General features: G+C 50.1%; 1 long non-coding RNA gene across 2 annotated transcripts in view; it reads left to right on the forward strand.

Annotated features, from left to right (window-relative positions):
- LOC128090004 (uncharacterized) overlaps positions 1-17,787 on the forward strand; it is a 101,072-nt gene extending 83,285 nt beyond the window's left edge. For both annotated transcript variants that reach the window (XR_008210757.1, XR_008210754.1), the window contains exon 4: positions 17,597-17,787. This is a non-coding gene — a long non-coding RNA (uncharacterized LOC128090004). The remainder of the gene's footprint in view (positions 1-17,596) is intronic.
- Positions 17,788-23,808: the final 6,021 nt, after the last annotated feature.

A 23,808-nucleotide genomic window follows, 5' to 3' on the forward strand; every position in this document is an offset into this window, starting at 1 on the left:
TTCTTCAGAAAAAGAAACAAATGATCCCTGGGCTGGACTCGCTGACACTGCTCTACTTCAAAGAGCAGCCTCCAGCGCTCGGATTAATTAGCTACAGGATGCAAATGCCCTTGTGCAATAAATCACCTGGGCATGCACAGTCTGCACACACAGCTCCTTGGGATGCAAACCACCCGCCAGGCCCTGGGCTGTGTGCTGTGCTGTGTGTCCTGTGTCAGCCTTTGTTCTGTCCCCAGGGGAAAGCAGTGCTGAGCAGAGCAAACCGTGGGGCTCAGAGAGCTGGAACACCTGCAGATCCCCAGGCTTTGGGATTCCTAATCCTTGAACAAACAACGCTCAGGAGGATCTTCCCATGTCCCCAAAGCGGTATCTCCTGCCGCACTTTGGTTTTAAGTACTCGCTCTCCTCCCTGGAGACGATATTACAAAGTCTGATGGATTTGCTCTAGCAGAGCTCTACTGGGGGGGAAACTCTTCTGCATTATTTAAAATTTTCAGTGTTGAAAAATCAATGATTACATGAGAACTGCTCAGAGCTCAGGCAAGTTGCAGGCGAAGCTTCGGGGAAGCCGAGCCCAGAGGCAAAGCAAAGCCCCAGCTCAGCTCTGCAGCACGCAGGCACGTGCCGAGCTCCACTCCATGCATGAGCCCAGCAGATGTACCATGAGCCCCACGTGGCTGGAGGACCATACGAGTGTCCCATGGAGCACTGATGACCAACAGACGAATTACCAGCTTGCCCCATCCCTACTCACTGGCATCACAGCTTCTATGTCCAATGCTTTGGGTCAAAATCAGATTGGAATGTCCCTTCCTAATCACAGAGGTGCACAAACTGAATGTCATCTCTAATGAAAGCCTGGCAAAATAGTGTCTCAGCACACTAGGATCCTAAAGCCTTTGATATACAGCATGCATTATTAGCAGTAATTTCTGTGACCGCATCCAGATTCGCAGGAGCACCTTCAGTGATAACTGTGAGCTTTGGCTCGTGGCATCCCACAACAAGGGGGAATAGTTTTAAATTAAGACAGGGGAGGTTTAGGTTGGATGTTAGGAGGAAGTTTTGCACTCAGAGGGTGGTGATGCATTGGAACAGGTTGCCCAAGGAGGCTGTGGATTCTCCATCCCTGGAGGCACTCGAGGCCAGGCTGGATGTGGTTCTGGTCAGCCTGGTCTTGTGGTAGGTGATCCTACACATAGCAGGGGGTTGAAAATAGATGAGCATTGTGGTCTTTTTCAACCCAGGCCATTCTGTGATTATGATTCTATGATTATGATTATCCCAACGCCTTCTCATGCCTGGATCCCTCATTTCTGCTTTGGGGACAGCCCTGCTCTGCCCAGCACCCCTTGAAGTCCCATTCCCCAGCAGCCACAGCAGCCCCACTGCTGCTTACAACCCTGCGTGCACCCAACAATAAAAGGCATTCGCCAACCTCCGCCTCTTTTCACAGCCAGGCTTCAAGTTCACGTGTGAATTTATGCCAGTTTTGACATTAGCAGGAAAAATTAACAGTTCTCACACACCGAAAAGGAGGAAAAAAAAAAAAGAAAAAGAAAGGAACGAAACTCACACAAAAGAGGTTTTGTGTTTCAAGCAGAATAAATTATGGTGTGATGTTATTAAAACACTTAGTTGTTAAGTTGCCAAGAAAATCCAGTATATTCACACGGACTCGAGGACCTGTCTCCATGCAAAGTAATTAAATTAGATTTATGGGCTGCATTACATCAGTGTTTGATAGTTCATTTTTCCTTTCTTCATATTTTGTCCTGCTTTATTAGAGCATGTGACAGATGGTAAAAATAGTGTGAAGTTTCTTGGCCCTGTGCTAAATCCCCCTTCGGTAGTATATCTCTCCTCTGTCAGTTCTCCCCAGCGATGATAAATTAACCTCTCCTCTTCTATCCCAAGTGTGGCAGTAAAGCACTCTTTGACACAGCGCTATCACTTTATCTTAATCTGCGCTGGGCGGGGAGGGGGCGGATGGGAGATGATGCAATCGCTGCCGTGAGTTGGGAAAAACAGAGATTTATGGTGTCAAAAAGGGGGAAACAGGGAAGGCAGGAGGAGCGCCGGTCTATAGGAGCTGCTCTGTGTGTCAGCGTGTGTGTATGGATGCGTGTATACAAACAGCAAACGCAGAGGTGCAGCTGCTCACTGCGGGGTCTCCTGCATGTGGACCCATCCCTGGGGACCCCTCTGCGTCCCAAGGGGTTGAAGGATGCACTGATGGAGCATCCATGGGTGGATGTATGGGGATGGGATGTGGGATGTCTGCAGTTCTGGAGCCCTCGGGGCGGCATGGCCGCGCGGTCAGCACCTCCTCACCCAGCTACAGCATCTCTGATTTGTGGATCAATAACCAGATAGCACAAATTGTGGTGTCGATGCAACTGAAGCCCCTTAGGAAAAGTGGTGACGCGGTGAGCAGCTGTTTGCAGAATGGCGTGGAAGGGGGGAAGCCTGATTGGGACGTGGAATTTGGGGCAAAGTGATGAAATAATACCTGGAGGGACAGGCACTGGGCCCTGCAGTGCTGCAGCTCTGCTTTCCAAGGAAAGCCCTGCAGCACTCCTGGGCCAGCCCCAAAGTGGCTTGTGCTTAAAAGGAAAGCACTCATCTCTCAGATGCCGCCATCAGCACAAAGGAATTAAAATAGCAGCTGGCATCCACAGGGCTGTGGACTAATAAGGAGCAGAGTGCCCACGGAGTGTGCAGGCTCAGGGTGATGACAGTGGGATCGGTCCCGTCCCATATTGCTCATAGGGTGGAATGGCAACAAAACCTGCTGAAAGCTGACCCACAGCTGTGCTCATAGCTCTTCTGGGAGAGACATGAGATGGTCACAGCAACAGTGGCACGGCTCTGCAGCACGGAAGGGTCACAGTGACAACGGCACTGCTGTGTAGCACAAGCAGATCGCAGCAGTGGTGGCACTGTGGTGGCACTGTGATGGTGGCATTCCATTGCAGCTGGGTCACGGAGATGGTGGCATTGCACTGCATTGCGTTGCATCGCTGCAGGGTCACAGTGATGGTTGCACTGCACTGCAGTGCAGGGGGATCACAGCAATGGTGGCATTGCATTACAGCACAGGGGAGTCACAGCAACGGTGGCATTGCATTGCATTGCAGCAGGGTCACAGAGATGGTGGCATTGCTCTGCTGCAGTGGTGTCACAGTGATGGTGGCATTGCGTTGCAGCAGGGGCTGCAGGCCTGCTGCGCTCAGTAGCCAATCGCACTGCGGTACGAGCCCAAGCAATGCTCATCATTAAACCTGTAATTTATTTCTCCTGTATTTCATAAAATGTGAAATATTACTGCTCTTCGGGTGCCCAGAGAGAACGGGGATGCTCCATTAAGTTCGACACTGCTCCTCCATAAGATGCAGTAATTATATGCGGCTTTTTTTACTGCTAAGTTCCTACTTGCAGATGCTAACAAAAGAAATAAGCTTTTAATCCAAACATAATTAATATGAATTACCTCCACAGTACACCCTGGCTTTGCACCATTAAACTTAATTTTTGTTTTGCATGATAATTGTGTTATCATTACCATTTATAGGAGAACTCAGGGACCTTCGCTTTGTTTGCAGCCCCGACCAAAGGCGGTGGCAGTGGAGCTGTAGGCCTTGCATGGCTCTGGCTTTGCTGCTTTCAGCCTTCTGTGCTTGTTTTTCCTTCACTCTTTCCATTGGGATCTGAGCTGCTGACCACACGGATGGGGAGAGAATCCCACCATGGGGATGCAGCAGGAGCTTGGGATGCTGCAGGCAGAGCCAGCACTGGGAGCAAAGCAGAGCTGCAGCCCACTACCCCAAAGCCATGGGGCCAACCTGAAGCCCCGCTGCTAATTAAGCCCGGGATGAGTTTGTGCGGTCGCATTTCAGGAAGGAGAGAGATGAAATCAGGTCCCGTAATTATTTATTGAAATTACAGCCCTGTCGAGGAGGGCTGAATTACTGCAGACTCCATTAGCTGTGGATGGGAGAGAGGGAATGAGAAAATGATGGATGGGAGAGACAGAGAGAAATTTTAAAAATGAAAGGGGAAGATGAGGGCCAGCAGTGCCCAAATGGCACAGGGAGATCAGATGGAGGCAGGAAAAGTTTCCTCTGCAGTTGTCTGAAATCAGCACGTTGAATGATCACATAAATATATTAATTGCTCTAATTAATTTCCCCAGGAAAGAGATCTCAGGAGCTGCAGACAGCAGGTAGCTGGAGAAGGGTGAGGGCATCACTTTGCAGGCAGTGCAGATTCCCTCCTGGGGGCTCCTCCATGTGATGCTGAGCTTTTGTCTATAGATGAGTCCTTCAAAAATCTCAGCCCCAAAAATCCTGGGAATTATGACATGATCCCAGCTGCTGAATGGGAACTGGGCTGATCCCACCCCTTAGAGAGAAACAGGGAATCCCACCATCCTCCTGCAGAGCACTGTGCTGCCCCTGGCCAAGGGCAGACCTTCATCCCCATCCCTGTTGCTTCTGTCCTATGCCACCTTCCCAACTCCATCAGAGGTGCAGTGAGTGATGCACACACCACGGTGCCCCTCATCCCCTCCCAATCTGCCTCCTGATAATAATGAGCCCAGACACTTTTATTATCATTATTAATTAGCACTTTCAAGCAATGGAATTAAATCAATATGGTGGACTGAAACTAATTTTAACAAGCCATTGAGATCAATCATCGGGACTTTTATCTACATAAATGCCACTAAACTCAGCTCGTTAGTGTAACATTAGCTGGAAAAGGGGGGGGGGAGAAGGGAGACTGGCGGGGTTTTAATTAGGAAGACATAAACCGTGCCACAATTTTTCTTCTTTGATTTGCTTTTAATCTCGTCCGTGAGCTCTCCTGGTGCCCTGGCTGAGTGCTACGCTCTCACCTCCTCCCAAGGAGCAATGGCAGCAGGAGAGGGCAAAGCCAAGGAGAGGGCTGTGTGGGTGCTGTGGGGCTGTGCTGCAGGATGCTGCAGGATTCAGGATGCTGTGGGATGCAGGGCACTGTGGGATGCACGATGCTGTGCAACGTGGGATGCTGCAGGATGCATGGGGAACTTCCCATGGCATTCATCAGCTTCTTTCTTTCCTGAGCCCTCTGCACACTTCCTCCAGCACCTCTAATTCACGACTGTCATCCTCTCACTGGGTCCCCAGGATCAGAGCAGATGAAGGTTTGCCATGCAGGGCTCTCACTGCAGCCCCAGCCTGGGTCTGGGAACCCAAGGAGGTGCTGGGTTCCTTGGAGCCCCATAACAGCTGGGATGAGTGGGCAGCTGAGGGGCTGCAGCTGGACTGGGAGACATGAGGGGCTCTGATACTGCAGGCTTCCAGCCCTCTCCAATTTCTCCTTAGCACCATTCATGGTACCCTCCATAGCCCAGCAGTGCCATGCTGCTTTACACCACATGAGGATCTGTCCCCCAGTGTCACCTTTCCCAACGTCTCTGCTGTACCTTCCCAAGAAATATGACACACGCACCAGAAAATATTTCCTTTTTGTTTGCTGGATGGGTAATAACTCGCCTCAGAGACAGTCTTTACAGTCAGCACAAAAGTAATTTACCTACATGCAGCACAACCAGATTGCAATAAATCTGCTGCTCCCCAGCCTTGCTGTACTCTCCTGCACTATGCCATGTTGCACCATGCCATGATGAACTGTGCTATGTTGCACCATGCCATGATGAACTGTGCCACGTTGCACTGTGCCATGCCATGTTGCACCATGCCATGATGAATTGTGCCATGTTGCACCATGCCATGATGAACTGTGCCATGTTGCACTGTGCCATGCCATGTTGCACCATGCCATGATGAACTGTGCCACGTTGCACTGTCATGCCATGTTTCACTGTGCCATGATGAATTGTGCCATGTTGCACCGTGCCATGATGAACTGTGCCACGTTGCACTGTGCCATGCCATGTTTTGCCATGCCCTGTTGCACCGTGCCATGGTGAGCTGTGCCACGATGCACCATGCACGCCATGCCATGCCGTGCTGCTCCCCCCAGCCCCAAACAAGAGTTAATATCTGTGAGCACCAAAAAATAAATAAAGGGAATGGAGAGCACCACCACGGCATCAGGGCCCTAAATCACCAAGCCTTGCCCGTCAGCCAATTTCTCTGCAGAAAGCTCTTAGCAGTTAATTTCTGGCTAATTTATTATCCTTCGGCTTAGCCCTACAGCACCATTAGCAGTACACTGACACAACTGAGTGAAATATTGTCTAATTTATTATCTTATTACTCCTCTGGAACAGGATCAATTAATTACCCATTAAAGTATTTCAGTTGCAGAGATTTATTAGGGGGCTCAGCGCTTTAACAGATGATTAGTTATATATGTTTGTTTGCCCGAGGAGCGCAGACTCGCAAATGACTGGAGGGGAAGGGGAAAGACACCGCGTCGGGAGGTACCTAATGGATCTTCTCTTGACTCTCTGAAAATGGAGCAGTCAATGACAAGAATTATCGACTCATTCACTTGCGGTTTGGAGATAACCATATGTACCAGGAGAGAGAGGGGGTGAAGGGAACGGGGAGGGAAAAGAAAAAAAAAAAAGCCTCACTCAACTGCTTTTTCCATTCAATAAATTTGCTGCAGAATATATTGGATTGGGGTTTGATGGCTATTTCGTGTTTTGCAGAGTGCTGACACTGGTATGATTCAGTAATTATTGTTTCTTTTAAGTTATTGCTGTAATTTTGCTTTCTAAGATCCCAATCAATTCCCGCCTCTCAAGGGCACGCTTGAAAAGCGATATTTGAAAACAGCCCTCTGATAGATTGTGCCGTTAGACAGTGGCTGAGACAAATAGCCTAATCTGGCACAAATTAGCTTGGCTTCCACAGATAGTTTTATACAGCGATGTAAATTATATTGTCAGGGCCAGTCACTTTCCTGCTTAGAGTGCAGCTAACAAGAAAGCACCGAGATGCTGCTGGCACTGCTGTGAGGACTGGAGCGGCTGTGGGGTGGCTGTGGAGCAGCTATGGGGCAGCTATGGGGCACAGCAATGGGGCAGGGGTAGCATTGGCTCAGCCCAATGGTGCTGAGTGGTGGTGCTGATGCAAAGCAATGCAGGGGTGCAGCACTGAAGTCCTCCCCGCTCCACGGCCTTGGGGGGCAGCTGATGGATGGCAAAGCCAGAGCTGCTCCCAAAGGTCCCTTGTGGCCCTGTTGGTTCCCTGTGCCCAGAGTGAATGGAGTTAGGGTGAGTTTAGGGGTCTCAGGCTGTGCAGACTGGAAGGGAGGGAGAAGCAGAGCAATCCAGAACCGCTGTCGCAGCGCAGAAGCACCCACAGATGTATTTCTATGCAACTCTCCACCCATAGAATCCATCACTGCGAGATAGCACAGACAGCCTGAGCAGCATGGAAATGGGGTGTTTAGGCAACTAAGCAGGTACATAGTCACCTAATGAGACAGACTCCATTTAAATCAAGTGATGAGGATTGGGAGCTCGCTGCGAGGCACAGAGGCAGGCAGGGATGGGGCTGCTGTGGTCCCAGGGCTCCTGGCTGAGATGTTGACCATCCCCAGGGCTGCACTGCAGGGCTGCATCATCACCATCATCACATGCAGCTGCCTCTCCCCATCACCACGTGCACACAGGTGCTGCAAATGAAATACAGCACAAAAGAGCATCTCCAGCAGCAGTGCCCTTGGTTGGGCAGCAGGGCCAGGTGCTGAGCCCAGCTTCATCCCATCTCCATGCACTGTCCTTCCTTTCTGCTGCTGCAATTCTCGTTCCTCTTCTAGCAGCTGAGTAATGGCTTTGGAAAGATGGCACTGCTCTGATTTAAGGGCTTGACCTTGGGAATGCTCCCGCGAAAGCTGTGGTTTCCTGAGCACAGCTTTGTGTTTCCTTTTATGAACACTTTGCAGGTTACACGTATATTTGGGTATGTAGCAACTGAGTGGAAAAAAAAATATGCATGCTAGAGAGAAAGAAGAGATGAAAAAAAATCCCTTTTATATCTCCAGGCTGCCTTCAGCAACAGCATTCCTAAATAGGAGAGGTTAAATATATTGCTGCCATTACACTCTACAAGGAACACATTCCATAAAAACGAAGGTGCCGTAAATTATACAAATATGATGCTAACAAGCCAGGAAATGCACTGCTAATGAGGTCAGCTATAGAACTCCCGCAGTGCTGCAAATCATGTGCCAATCCGGCGCAGGAGGTACAGGAGCAGCCCTGGGTCAGCATTTTCTGAGCACATTTGTAACCTGCTGTTCAGCGAATAGTTATACAGGTAGATAAAAATCCTCCTCCTCTCCTTGTTTATGTGTCAAATAAGCACGGCAGCAGACAATCACGCTTCGCATTAATGCACCTTGCTATTACGCCTATTGTTCTGTGGCTCGGAGTGGAGAATTAGTCACTCCAATGTGCAAATATTGGTTACAGTTTGGAAGCGTGCACGCTTTTGTGTTCCTATCAGACTTGCTCCTGGAGGAATTATGCATGCTGGCATCAGGGCTTTTTCTTTCCTTGTACGTAGTGTATTTGCTAAAGCTCTTAAAAGGGGAAGAAAAAAAAAAACAACCCTCAAATAAACATGTTTGCAGCGGGTGAGTTATTGGCTCATTCAGCCTGCCTCCCCTGTTAGGCACTGGGACAATAACTGCGTTGAAATGTGGCGTTTAGGAGCCCACATGAGAAACCTTCCCCAGATCTGCAAGTATAGAGAGTGAGCTCAGAGCCGTTTGGGCCATTTCATCCCAGGGCTGAGGAGATTGTCCCTCATCCCACATAACCCAGAGCTGAGATCTCTGCGTGGCTGTGGCCCAGGGAACCCTTCTGCAAAATCATAGAGCTGCTTGGTTGGATGTGACCTCAACAGATTTCCAGCAGCACGCAGAAACCCTGAAATAGCACTGCCCCTGCAGACCGAGCCCAGCGCTCGGCTGAGACAGAGCACTTCCACCAGCCTGCCTTGGATATGGGTTTCCTAAGGCATCGTCTTTGTTTATCCACTTATTTAAGCATTCATTCCTTCACAGGAGCACAGGACAAGCCGAGCTGTAGTCCACGGTGGCACCCGTTTCTCATGAGCTCGGCTGGGATGACCTCACAGCACAGAGGACAGAATAATCCCTGGCACTCCGAGCTGCCACCAGTACAGGTGTTCATCCCGGATAAATGGTGGTGATCCCTGAGACGTGGGACCTGCTCAGACCAAGCATGAAATACAACATTCCCATCTTCCACTTCCATCAGGACTTTATGGGTCCTCCACGCAGGAAGCAGAGCGAAAGCCCAGCTTGAAAACCTCCCCAGCTCAGCAAATGAAGGAAGGAGGAAGCACGCTGGGATTCTCTCTGTGTGAGAGGAACCAGACAAAGCCATGGCAGAGCTTCCCACTGCACACAATGGGAGTGCAAAGCTTGGGATGTGTTGGCTGATTACCAGCACAGGGCTGGTCCTGCTGGACGCCCGCTGTCCTCGGGTGCTGCTCATATGAAGAACCGCTGCAGGCGGAATGCATGTCTATATTTAATAAGCTGGATATTTACGTTAACTAAATAGCAGCTAATTATGAAAACATACTTAAGAGTCTGAGCAATTAAGCAATAATATATTACATACTTATTAAGCCTCCAATACACATGTCCTTAATAATCAAAATATTAATATGCAGCTACTCTTCTATTATACAGAAACTCTGCTATTATACAGAGAGTGTCCTATTACTGCCAAATTAAATGCGTAGTTAGGCGAATTTAGGACACTTAATTTAAAGTGTTCCCAAGAGTTCACTATGGCAGAAGCTGCAAGACAGGCCTCAACACAGGCAGCACAGGGCTCCCAGAGCTGCCCTTTGCTCCATGCCACATGGCTTCAGCTGCCCAGGGATTTGCTCAACCCCTTTAGGGCAGCCCATTGCTGGGAGAGGCCAATCCTCAGCTCTCAGATCCCAGCTCAGTACAGTCTTTGCATTGGTTTCAGTAGATCACAATGGAAGTGAGGAAAAGAGGCATTGTAAAGAGGAGCTGGGGATGGAGATGCTTGGGGAGAAAGCCAGATATAAGTGGGGAAACCTGTGGGCACGTTCCTCCATTGCCCCAAACACCAGCTATGTTACATATGATGATGTCTCTAGATGCTGTTATATGGGGTTGTCTGGTCGTATCTTGAGTTACAATGCAAGGTGAGGGTTCTAAACATACCTGTAAATCCCTACTGTAAAACCTAGGGGCATTTTTTTGCCTTTTTCAATTAAGCTCCACAACGATAGGCTTCATTCTTCATCACTTTAGGCATTTTTTTCCTGTACACAGTGGGTGTGAAGTGTAAACAGGCTGATTTGGTGTCAATTTTCACCTCATTGTGCATAGGAAGAAATAAGGGTGAGAAAGGCAGGGACTGGCAGGGCCTTTGAGGTTCAGTGGCCAGAGGGAATGAGAAGGAAACATGGATCCCTGTGCCAGGAGGCCCTTTCAGTGAAAATAATACAGTGCTACATCAAAATGGTTATCTTTGTCATGTTTGAGGTGAGGATGGCGGCATGGGTCCGGAAAGCCATGGAGTGCTACTGGTGGGCCGTAACATTTAGGGACATGTGTGCAGGGCACAAGTGGAATCCACTGGGGATGAGCAGAGTGCCCCATCGAGGAGCTGCTGCCCACTGCTGGAAGCTGCTGAGGCTGTTTCCCATATGGCTCTTGGCTGGGATGATTTATGGGGTGAGGAAAGCATGCTGATAAATGTTGTGGCTGAGCCCGGCGCGGACCTGGGGTATCACAGCACCATCCAGACAGCCTTAATGGAAGCTGCCGGCACTGCGGAGCAAGGCGTTATTTATGGCCGTCTGTAGTGCCACTGTGGGGCATTCATCATCGCTTTGGGCTGAGGGTGAGGGCAGGACGAGATCATGTGCTGCTGTGGGGAGGAGTGGGTGCAGACGCCGGGGCTGAGCTTACCCTGGGGAAAAGGCTCCGTTCTCTCAGCTGCTCCCACTGTTCCCCATCAGTGACTGACTGATGGGATGGGGTGGAAATGGAAATGAAATGGAAATGGGATGGGATGGGATGGGATGGGATGGAAATGAAATGAAATGAAATGAAATGAAATAGAAATGGGATGGGATGGGATGGGATGGGATGGGATGGGATGGGATGGGATGGGATGGGAGGGGATGGGATGGGATGGGATGGGATGGGATGGGATGGGATGGGATGGGGATGGGATGGGGATGGGATGGGATGGGATGGGATGGGATGGGATGGGATGGGATGGAAATGAAATGAAATGAAATGAAATGAAATGAAATGAAATGAAATGAAATGAAATGAAATGAAATAGAAATGGGATGGGATGGGATGAGATGGGATGGGATGGGATGGGATGGGATGGGATGGGATGGGATGGGATGGGATGGGATGGGGATGGGGATGGGGATGGGGATGGGATGGGATGGGATGGAAATGAAATGAAATGAAATAGAAATGGGATGAGATGGGATGGGATGGGATGGGATGGGATGGGATGGGATGGGGATGGGGATGGGGATGGGGATGGGATGGGATGGGATGGAAAAGAAATGAAATGAAATGAAATAGAAATGGGATGGGATGGGATGGGATGGGATGGGATGGGATGGGATGGGATGGGGATGGGATGGGGATGGGATGGGATGGGATGGGATGGGATGGAAATGAAATGAAATGAAATAGAAATGGGATGGGATGAGATGGGATGAGATGAGGATGGAATGGAAATGAGATGAAGATGGGGATGGGATGGGGATAGATGGGTTGGGTTAGGATGGGATGGGATGGAATGGGAACGGAATGGTGGCATCTTAGAGCTGGTTCAGCCATATCCCTGCAGCCGCAGCTGGAGAAAGGGCTCTCCCCATTGCTGCATTTGCTGGAAGGATGAAAAAAAAATAATAATTTTAAAAAAAAAAATTAAAAGGGAGCAGCTATAAAATCGAGATACTAATAAAATGTTCCAGGAAGATGAATTCTTCCGATATAATGGTGATCCTTGATACTGAAATGTTCCACAAATACATTTTCATAGCCCCACTCAGTATTATTTGTAGATCTTTTTGCAACCCTTGTCAACAAATTCCTGATAAAAAGGAGACACTTTGCTGTGTGCTAAAGCTATGAATTTAAGAAGTGTCAACCGGTCCTTATTTATGGCGCAATCTTTGGCTTTCTCATTTTACTGATGGGCTTTGGTGCAGACTTGCTGCTCCACATGCACAATTTGGGGTGAAATAAATGATCCTGCTCGGGCTCACCGTGGTTTGGGTGCCCCAGTGCTGAGTTACACTGTGCCCAGCGTTCACCCCATGCCTGTGACCCTGGGACCTATAATGGAGGCTGTGCAAAGCCGGCTTTGGCAAAAACCTTTTCCGGTACAAATCCACGTACAAATCAGCAACAGATTATTCAGAGTTTGTGCTTGGCGGGTGCTGACAGTAGTTAATGAAATAACAGCTGTGGAAGTCCTGCTTGCAGAGTGCTGCTTGGGCAGAGCTGTATGGGGCCATGGGATGGCTGCAGCCAGGCAGCCCCACACTGCATTCCCCATGTCCCCTTGTGGATCAAGTCCTTGCTGGGCTCTGCATGGAGAAACTCATTCCATCATCATGGTGTGCGATGGCAGCAGTCCTTCCATTCTTGGGGGCAAACTAAGGGCACTGACAGCACTGGAGCTCCAGGACAGAGAAGCCAGGTGTGGAGCCCAATTCCCCCATGCTTGGCTCTGCGGGGACAATGGGCTCCCAGTTTAAGCTGACCCTGCTCTAACTATGGCACGTGTTCATAATTTAAGCTCTTTACAAACAGTGCTTGGTTAACACCGGAGCCTGCTCCCCGCTGCCCGTACCTTTTGTTGGGGGTGATTTACTGTTCCTCTGTGCCCCTCTGCCCACTGAAATTCATAACAACTTTCACGCAGCTATTGAGAAGCCCTTAATTATAGCTATGTCTGGTCGTGCCATTGGAGCGAAGGGCCTGCTGGCACTTTCCTTTCACAGGAATCCAGTTCCCAGCTGGAATGAAATTTGCCCTGCTGACGGGGGCTTTTTATGAGTTTGTCTGAGGCCTTATTAAAAAAAAAAAAAGCTCTGGTTTCGGTACGCCGGTGCAGTGAGATCCACTGTGTGCACGGGGTCCCAAAGGAGCCCTGGGACGGGCCTTGGTCGCACCCCAACAGGACTGCTGCTGCGTGGGGATGCGAGGGGCTTGCATTTATAGGAGAGGCTCCATTCTAATTATGCAAAGCCTCGCGGGCAAACGTGAAAGGAATGAGCTCTACCCCAACAAAAGCCGCGCTGTTCGGTGCTCGGTGAGCTCCAGCCTTCGTTGCCTGCTGTGTTGGGTGATTGATTCGCATGTGTTTCTTAGGAGGAGGCAGTGTGGTGTCACCTAGGGACACCTCACATAGGGGTCAGTGTCCCCACATAAGAGGAGGGGATCGGCCCCACCTGTGTGCCACCCAACCCCCACAGTACAGCCCAGTGCCTCCCATCTTATTACAGCCCCACTGCTGCTGCCCATGAGTGCTGCCCCAAGGGTTAACCCCGAGCACGAGGGACGTGAAGAATCTGGTTACATGGAGGATACGGAGCCATGAGACGACTGCCAAAAATGGAGCCATCGCCTGGAATAGCAGTTATGGATCTCTGAGATCTCTGCAGGACTCACAGGGGAGCTCCACGCAGTCCTGTCCCACCCCACGTTGAGTTACAAGGTGCAAATTCCCATCAGGAGAAGCGCCATCCGATCCCTGTGCAAAGAGAAGGGACTGTGGGCACAGCAGGAGGAGCACGGCCACCGCCAAGGAATGTTCTCGGTCTTGGCACCCACAGACACAGCTCAGAGGCAGCGCTGCTCCAGGACACGCTCGGTGCTCTCTGGGATATCCAGGGGATGCTTTTACACGATGATGCAGATGTCAGCCCCAAACCCTTTGCTATAAGAGGTTTCCCCAGCAGCTTGTCCAAGCTGGTAAAGCAGCACGTTGCAAAACTGGATAGAAAAACGCTCAGGCAGTTTTCCAGAGAGCCATGTACAATGCTGCTGGAGGACTCAAGGGCAGAGTCCTGGGGCTCTGTGTAATTTAGCTTAAAAAAAGATGTGATGTTTTCAGCGAAAACTGCTTCTGATGCTGATTCAGACCCTTGCAAGGCCACGTGCTGCTTTGCTGGGGACTTTGCAGCAGAGTTCTGCTCCCTTTGCAGTGTGTGCTGTGCTGGAACAGGGGATCCCATGGGTGCACATTTTTGCAGAGAGGGTGGAAAATTGCTGAATGCAGACTTTGTGCTGGGCTCTCTTTGCGCCCAGGAGGTTCCCAACCACAGTGCCCCCCTCCTTGCTCTGTGCTTAAGGGTTTGCTCCCCTCGGCATTGTCTGTGTGTGATGAGGGAAAGCAGAGGCCAATAGCCCTGCGGATTCCTCCTTTGAGTGGAAATGCAGCTCTTTGTTAGTGCTTGCCATTGCTGTGTGTTAAGTGAGGAGTCCAGCGTGTATTTATTTACCTCAGGAGGGTTTTATGACCTCCACATGCACATTCTTTGCTGATCTGAAGGCGCAGCCATGCGCGTGCCAGCACTGCAGGGCCAATCCCTATGCGGCGCTTCTGCTCCGGGGTCAGCTCACAAAGAGAAGGTCAGAGCAAAGACAGGCGGTGTTTGGGAGCCGATAACCACCCGTCCTGCTGAAAGGAGTCTGATTTCCCCATCTGAAGGGAGATCTTTGATTAGTGACTGATGGGGCAACTTCAAACGCCGGCGGCTCCGGTTGAGATAAGCGCTCAGACCTGGGAAGCTCTTTCCCAATGCCTCTTTGATCTGGAATTAGGACTGGAAATCTCAATGGCTTTATGGGGAGATTTCCAGGGTTTTAATGATGGACACAGTGTGATCCACCTGGTTTCCCAACGCTGAGCTTCCAGCTCCACGGGGACACGAGGGGCTTCGGCTCCCCAAGGAGAGCAGACCCAAGCCATGTCCAAAGAACTGAGTAAATGGACCAAACATTATTGCATGGGGGGTTTTGGGGAAGCCACTCCCAGGGCTCCCCCTTCCCCCTGCAGAGAGGTTCCCCCAACACCCAACGATGTGTGCCAGGTGGGCACAGTGTCTGCTCACATCTGCTCCCACAGTGGATGCCAACAGAGCAACTTCAGTCCCCTCCATACTCTGCAGCGTAAAATGTGTCACACCTGGAAGTAATTAAAATGAATTTTTACTAATTCATAACTAATTGCACAATTACTCTTCTATGAAAGATTCAGCTCTCAGAAGACGCTTCGACACATGAAATGCGCTTCTCCAAATCTGGCTGAAGGAAGAAGCAGGAGAACATTGGGTAGCACTCACAGCACTGTGTTCCTTCCCAGCAGAGCTGCCCCTCCATCCAGGGATGGCACAGCCTGTCCCTGTGCCCAGCCCCACTGCATGTCCCCTCCCAACCACACACAGCTGCCTGGGGCTGCACACTTGCAAATGATGTTTACTATTTAATAGGATGTGATGAGACTGTTCTGATACTTCAAAGGCAGCTGACAGTTTTGTTAGAGATAAGGAACTTTTGGACAATTATGGTGAAGGCTTTGACAGCAAGAAAACGCATAAACCTTGTAACTGTAACCAGCACCAAAGTCAGAGATTCTTCCTTGGAAACAACTTGAATATTCATTTTATCCATTAAGCGTCACTTCGTTATTTATTTATTTTTATTTCACGCTCCTTTCTGTCACTTTGCTTCCTTCAAGCCCAGGAGAGATCTTTTCTTGTTACGAGATGCACGTCTTCCCCCCTTCTCAGCTTCCCCATCTTCAAGCAGGCTGCGCAGCTGAATCTGTCTGCCTGTCTGTCTGTCTCTGCAACCATCCATTTGTCCACCTGTGTGTCCATCCGTGTGTCTGTCTCTCTGTGTGTCTGTCTATCCATCCTCTGTGCCCAAACTCCCTCAGCCCTTTGAGGAGCAGGGAGGGGATGCAACAGTCCCAACACAATCCTCATTTTGCAGATTTGCACTTCGAGATCCAGAGGGAACTGAGGGCTCTCTGAGGTCCAGTAGACTTGGTTGGAGGGCTGCATGTCTGCGTCTCATTTAGGGATGGACCTCAAGCCCTGGGCTAAACCCTAGTGGGAAAGACACTGTGCACCCATCCAGGATGAGCAAAGCCAAAATAGGGTCACCTGGCGCAGGACCACTGCACGGTGCAGGGATGCTCAGGAAGCGCGTTCGTTTCGTTTCATCACCACCTTCTGCTATTCAAGATTGCAAAAAGGCAGGGTTTTTTTGCCTTTACAGCATTAAGCTGAAGCCACAGATCTAAGGATCCTGCATGGTGCCAACGGGGCATGCAGTGACAGCCACCAGTGCGCGCGGTGACAACGACCGGCAATGGGAATCCTGCACGGCGGCACGGAGTGCTGCTCTGTGCAGGGAATGGCTTTGTGCAGCCAGCAGGGCCCCATCTCTGTCAGAACGCCTTTACAAAGCCTCCAGCTCCGGGTGTCAGGGAGGACAAGTTTTTTAATCATGTTAAAATGATTTATTTAAACGTCAAGCCGTGTCACCTCACTTCCTTTCATTTTTCAAACTGTTTGTGTTTTTGCTGGATGATAAATTTATCTTCAGACAGCCTCAATATGACTAATTAACTTTGAAATATAAGAACCAGATGTGTGAGCTGGAGAGCTTTCTGAACCCGTGCCAGGCGCTCCTCTCCTCCCTCCCCGCCTCCCGCGCTCCCCCCGCACCGCAGCGCACGCGGAAGCCCTGCTCCCCACCGCACCCAAAATGGCCTTTTTTTCCCCCATTACGGTGCCCCCATAAAGGGAAACAACACTGAGTGACTACTTCCAGAGAAACCCTCTGGTGTGGAGGGGATTGTCCCCTCTCCTTTGGTTGCTGCAGTGCTGGAAGAAGTCAGGCACTCACACACCAACTAACTCTGCACCCTACAGTTCTGTAATTCTGTGTAATTAAGCAAAGCTGAAATCCCTCCACGCTCACGCTTGGCCTCTCCACGCCACCTATCCCAGCATTAAAACTGGGAGAAATCCCAGCTTTCAGCTTTATTTCACAATTCCATGGGGTGTATGCAATGAGCAGGACATTAAGGTCAGGATGGACCAAAGCCACGTGCCCTGCTCTGCTTTCCAGCACAGCCATAGATGCATAGCCTGGGGGGACATGGCCTCTGTGGGGGTGGGAAAGCCCTTTCCCAATCAGGCCTCCTTTTTGGAAGCATCTCTCCGTAGCACATTGAGCTCCAGTCGCAATGGATGCAGCTGTGCACCATCAATGGGATCCCACGCACCCTCCTTGGCCAACTCCCATCCCTTCTCTGGTGGCACTGCACAGCCCCACTCCGTGCCTCACTGGGGAGGTAGCATTGCCTGTCACGCAAATTTCAACAAATATTTTTTGAGCCAAAACAGATTTTTTTTCTTTTCAAACAAACTGTAAATATTCATAGAGAAATGTTGATTTTGGTGGAAATTTTCTTGATCTTCTTGGAAATGGCAAGCGAAAATAATGTTTTTTTAATTTGCGTTTCTAAAGTACGGTGTGTTTTTTTCTTCTTAAGTTTTCATTTCTACAACGTTAAACATATTCCATGGAAGAACTTCAGCCACAGAATTACTTGGGCCATGCGGAGGGAGATGGCAGCTGTGTCCCAACCATTCACAGCACACAGTCTTCTACAGGAGTGCTTTGGTTTTGGTCCTGCCTTCATCGTCAAGACACAGGTCAGTGGTTTTAATTGCAGCCCTTCTGGGATGGGAGTGGATGGGATGGGATGGGATGGGATGGGATGGGATGGGATGGGATGGGATGGGATGGGATGGGATGGGATGGGATGGGATGGGATGGGTTGAGGTGAGTTGAGATGGGATGGAGGTGGAGGTGGAGGTGGAGGTGGGGATGGGATGGGATGGAGATGAGGTCGGAGATGAAGATGAAGATGAGGATGGGATGGGATGAGATCAGGATGAACCCTGCTGCCATCCCTCCCCACTCCTCTCTCCCCTTCCCTATCTCCCTGCCTTCAGCCCACGCGTGCTTTGCCCTCCAGTGCCTGCGCCGCAGCTCCACGCTCAGGGTTGCAATACAACATTGCAGACATATAACAGCCTGAAAAATGGAGCCAAACTTTCCCCTCCCCACACCTCATCCTTGCCCTAAATACACAGAGCAAGCTGCGGAGCTCGGCTGGCTGCGCGATGGGAGCCAGCGGCGGATGTTGACAGCCTTGATGTTGGGCGGGCAGGATCCTGCACATCTCCCGCTGTATGGCGCTAGATATTTAATAAAGCAAAACCCCCAGGATCAAGCAGGCTGCCGTCCCTCCCAGCTCCTTTCTTCTGCTTTGCTCGAGCTCTTTAAAGCCTGCCTCCCGTCTCTCTCCAGAAAATCCTTTCATGCCTCCCTCACCAGACTGACATTTTGACAAGTTGCCACGAGTGACATCTGATTTGTACAAATTTCAAGACTAATAAATCTACCTGTCAAAGCGGAAACTTTAAAAGGAGCTAAGCCCAGCGGGTATAGTTTAACAGAACTCAAGTTGATGAAACTGTAGGATGGAGAAATTATATCTGTCACAATCCACCCACATTAGTTCTGTAGAGATGTTGGCAACTGAAACAAACGTCTTTCACAGCCTCGAAAGAAAAAAATAAAAATAAAAAAAATAAAAGGAGACTGTTAATACTGTGAGTAACAAGTAACAGTTCTATTTGTAAACTAGCACGGTTATTTATTTAATTTTTAATTTGCTTGTAGACACGAACAGGAGGAGACCCCCAGCTCCGTGGTGCAGTTGAGGTTCCAGCACCCAGGAGCAGTGGCTATGGCACACTGGGTCAGGACAGGGCACACGCTGCTCTGCCCAGCTCTCCTTGTACTTGCTGTGGTTCTCTGCAGGAAGCCCCGTCCCCATCTGCCAACCCAGAGAGCCAAAGGGGCTGTGATTGAGGCTCTCCCCATCCATGCATATCTCATCCCCATCCCCAGGACCTCAGAACCGGCGCTCAGAGCATTTTTCTGCAGCAGTGAGCACAAAATGAACCAGGTGTTTGCAAAGAGCTTCAAGGAGTATCCAGCAAACCAAGGAAGGAGCTGCAGCACGTGAAGCTGAGGTCCCTCCTCTTGCACTTCACAGCAGACGTGCTCTGGGCCCTGCAAACCTTCCTGCAGCTCTGTGTTCCTCGTGTCCCACTCTCCTTTGGAGTTGTTTTCCTCTGGATGTACAGCCGCAGAAACACGCCATGCACAAAGTTGATGAAGCTTGGTTAATTTTCTAATAGGCGCAGCAGTGATGGATGGAAGCCGTGCTGTCTTCCAGCTCAACTTAAAAGTCAAATAAAAATAATCATGCTGATGGAAAAATATCATTCTTCCAGCAAAGGCAGATAATATATGATCTGTTCTATCTGCCAAGCGCCCGTCCCTGGTAACATTCCCATGTGCTTCAGCAGGGGCAGAGTTCAGCTCACACTATGCACTCTCCCATCCACCATACACTGGGGCTTCAGCATAAACAACCCATGGAGCTTTTTCAACATCTGCATTATTTCTAATACGGTTCCCACATCAAGAGCTGTGCTGCAATGGAGGCAGAGGCGGCCTGCAGCAGGGACTGCAGCGTGTGGGATTCAGGGAGCACCTCCTACAGGTTGGAGTCTGCACGCTGCATTTGCATTGCATGGATCCTGCAAACCATGAGTTGCAAGCTGTGCTTGGGGAGTCTGCAGCTTTCTGCAGGTCTGCTGTGCTGCTGAGAGCTCTGCAAAGGGCAACAGACCCAGAATTCAGGTGGGATGCAGTCGGAGCTGCGCTCAGCGTGGGGCTGCTCGGCGGTGCTGCGCTTTGGTTTCGCTGTGATGCCGCTGTGCCATGCCCCAGGTAAATCATCTCTAATCCGATTTGCTGAGCTCAGCTGCCTTCACAGTGGGATGAGGGATGGCAGGACAAGCCCAGCAGGTTATTTCTGCCATACTTCTTCCATCGCTCCATACCCACAGCAAATGACACCTATATATCTTGGCAGCAAAATGAAGCGTGGTGGGGACGAGTTTTCCTCCTCGCCACCAAAACCTCGCAGCCAGCGTACCAACACTGCCCACCCCATCCTCATCTCCATGCAGATTCCACACACGGCCCCAGGCAGTCGAATGCTGCACTGAAGGGCCGAGTGATGAAGAGGGGACCGCTTGCAGCCACCATCATTGCTTCAAACAAACAGGCTGAGAGCTTAATGATTTCAAGGTAAAGCGCTTTTATTAAGACAACACAGGGAACTTTTTTCAACCACAGCTGACATCACTATAATAAATCACCATCATGTCTTGTGGGATTGAAAAAGCCAAAATACTGTCAGAACTGATTTTTCTGGCTACTCATGCCTCCAGAACAAACCATGTGTTTTTAATCAACAAATCTTTGTTTTGCATTTCTAAGACCCTAGCACTCTTTAAATAGTTAGCATTTACCAGAGGGATATTTTAAATTCAGCACACTGCTTCCTTACTGGAGAGATTAGGAAACAGGACACCACATTACAGACTTACCGGGCTTGTCCAGGGCTTTTGGAAATTTGTTTTTGTTATATTTATGCAGTACAGAGATGGGCTTTCCCACACTTGTTTCTAGCTTCGTTCAGCCATTTCTCTCCCCAAAATGTGGACGTTCTCTGCTTGCAGTGAGCTGCACGTTGCAGTGCGTTGCTCCTCATCCTTTGCCTGTAGAGGATGTGAGCACGGAGCATCTTGGTGCCACCCTTATGCTCAGGTGTCTGTGTAGTGATGGGGTCTGGAAGGGTCTGGGGGGGTCCTGGGCACTCTCAAGGTCGGGCTGAAACCGGAGCCACCGGGATCCCCTTTCTCACCCTGCCAGACCCCCTCCCCCGCTGCCAGCTTGGCACAAATGTCAGTGCTGAGAATAACCCCGGGCCCATGCCAGGCACAAAGATGCCAGTGCCAATCACCCACGTCCAGCAAGCGGTGTGTGAGCAGAGCTCAGGACAGGAGATGGACACCGCTCCTTCCACACTGCATGGTTTCTTTGGTGTGGGAAACTCAGGCTGACCCCATGGAGGAGACCCCACAGGCAGTGGGAGAGACAGGAGTGGAAACCCCATGGACTGAAGGGACGCAGGGACCCTCAGGCTCAAGGTCAGAACTTGTGATCACGGTGATCCATGCTGACCCCAGGCTGAGCCCTGCCATCCCCAGACCCCCCTCAGCCACATGAAAGCAGCCAAGAGCACGCAGCCATGCGCTGCACCGCTCCCCCCAGAGATCAAAGCCCACGCCGGGGGCCGGAGCATGTGAGGGGCAGGTGTCCATCCCCCCACGGGCCACCATTCATCACACGCTGCGTCCCACAAGGAGATCAAACCCGGCCTCCCGCGGCTGTTGGTTAAAATCCGCCTTCCAGTTACCCTAATTAAAGTTTTCTCCCGGCTGACTGCCGTCCTGTGAGCGCTTCTTTCACTCCCAGAAACAAAGGCTGCAGTGAGGAGCCCTCATCCGGTGCCAGGACCGCTCTGTTTGCCTCCTTTTGAACTGGGACACTCTGCTGGAAAGTGGCTTTTCCAATTTGGGAGAAGTCATGGAGCCCCGTGCAGGGCTGGCGTCTTGCTACGGGCACCGAGGGAAGGATTCTCCCCAGCCAAGACCTCCTATGGGACACTTCTGGGTTTTATAAAGGAAATTCAGGCAAGAACCAAAGCTTTTCAGCACCCAAAACCAGGGCAGTCTAAATGCAAGGTCTATGCAAGCCACATGGTGAAGAAGTTTTAAGGTTTGCACCAAACAACATAAATCTGTGCCCTGGAACAAGAACACAGCTGAACCCAGCAGACGGTGCTGCTCCATGTTCTGGTCTTGGCCCTGAATTACAAATAACAGCTGCAAAGTTTGTTCCCCATAGCACGCAGAGGGAAGCAGGCAGATAAAGGTCTGCACAACCTGCTGCTGGGGGAGATGGTATCTAAATAGGATTTTTGTTTAAAACCCAAGATAATAGCGATAGTGCTAATAATAATAATCCTAATGATCCCTCTTTTCAGGCTGCTTCGAAGCCCAAATCTTATCCTAAACAAGAAAATTATTCTAAGCCTCAGAGAATGCATTGAAAATTAATATTGATCATTAGGAATAATCACCCTACGAGGAATGGCACTGCAGTGCCTGGGGAAGGGATCTCTCCAGGGCCAGGCAATAATCACACTACTCCTATTGAGCAGTGCCCAGAGTGGATTAACCCCTTCTGTGCCAGCCATGCTGTGCCCTGGGTGCTGCAGTGCCTGGTTCACAGCCCCACACAATGTGCTGCTATGCCACTTAGTGCCACACAAAGCAATGCTGAAAGGGCTTTCAGAACACACCGTGTTGAGGCAAGAGTCTATGGAAGATGTTTAATACTAATTCTATTAGGCATCTGAGTTAATGAATCACAAGTGTAAGAAATCATGATAATCCAGCAGGCATTAGTGACAGATTAGCTTCAAAGCTACCATAAAAGTGCCATAATGCTTACCTAGCAGCGTGATTAATGCCAGCAATACATAATGTCATTATGAGGAATGGAGCGGCGTGGCGGCAGCTGACAGCCCCTTTGCTCTGGCCATGGCTAAAGCAGTGCAGTGCTGATGAATCCCCACAGGATGGGTGTTGCTGGGGTGCTGAGCTCACCGTCAGCACGTCCTCCTAAGCTGAGATGCAGCCAGAGCTCAGAACCCATTGCTCCCAAGGATCCCCTCCCTGCCCAGCACATGGACACCAAGACACAGCGCCATGCATGGAAGAAGGGGTGAGAGTGGGACAAGTTGCTATTGAATGGAACTGGATGGCTCATTATGGCTTTTAAAGATTGTTTTTCTACGTCTTTATTGCTCAGGTTTGCTTAATTCTGGAGTGGATGCCTGCCAAATTGTCTATCAAATTACCTACCAGCAAGTAAACCAAAATCAGTTCACTTGAGTGCAGCCCTCTTCTATTTGACTTATAGCCAAGCAAAATATGGGCTTAATCAAGGGAGAAATTGGACGTGATGTTTCAATGAAAGATAACAGGGTAATGTCTGTTCAGTGGAAACAGGTGAAGACAACAGCCTGGGACGGAGAGCAGAGGGTTGGATGCTTTGGTGTAAGGTGGGGCTGCTCCTGTGAGACATGGCACTTCTATACCCATGTACACTGTGGGTGTTCACCCCTTCCTGCTGATTTACTCTCTGCAGAGCCATGCAGGTGGATGAGGCCCATGCACCGTTGCAGCATCTCCATGCCCCTGGCTCACGCGTGTGGTTCACAATGCTCCCTGATCAAAGTCCCATGAGCAGACCTACAAGATGGTTGGACTGGATGATCTCAATGGTCTTTTCCAACTTCAATGGTTCTCTGACTCAATGAAGAGCATGGAGCTTGCTTTGGAGCAGTGCACTCTGCTTTGTTCCAGAGGTCCTCTGAGGGTTATGCTTGCATTGCCCACAGCTCCTGACTTGGAGGAGCATTGGGCTTTGATTTCCACACCAATCCTAGCTCCAGAGATGCTATCTCCATTCCCAGGACACGTGGTGGGGTTTTCAGTCCCCAACATCATGGGAGTGTGGGAGATTTCTCTTCTTCTTCCCCTCTCTTTGATCTTTAGTGGTTTCCAGCACTCATTCAAGCTCAGGAATTTGACTCCTGAAGGCTAAAAACTGGAAGGTAAATAAAAATAACCCCAAAGTTAATTATATACTTAACAAGTCATGTTTTTTTTAAGCCTGTCTCATTCCTTGTGGGGGTCTGAC

This window comes from Tympanuchus pallidicinctus, unplaced genomic scaffold (assembly GCF_026119805.1).
Source record: "Tympanuchus pallidicinctus isolate F22 unplaced genomic scaffold, pur_lepc_1.0 scaffold41, whole genome shotgun sequence".
NCBI lineage: Eukaryota > Metazoa > Chordata > Aves > Galliformes > Phasianidae > Tympanuchus > Tympanuchus pallidicinctus.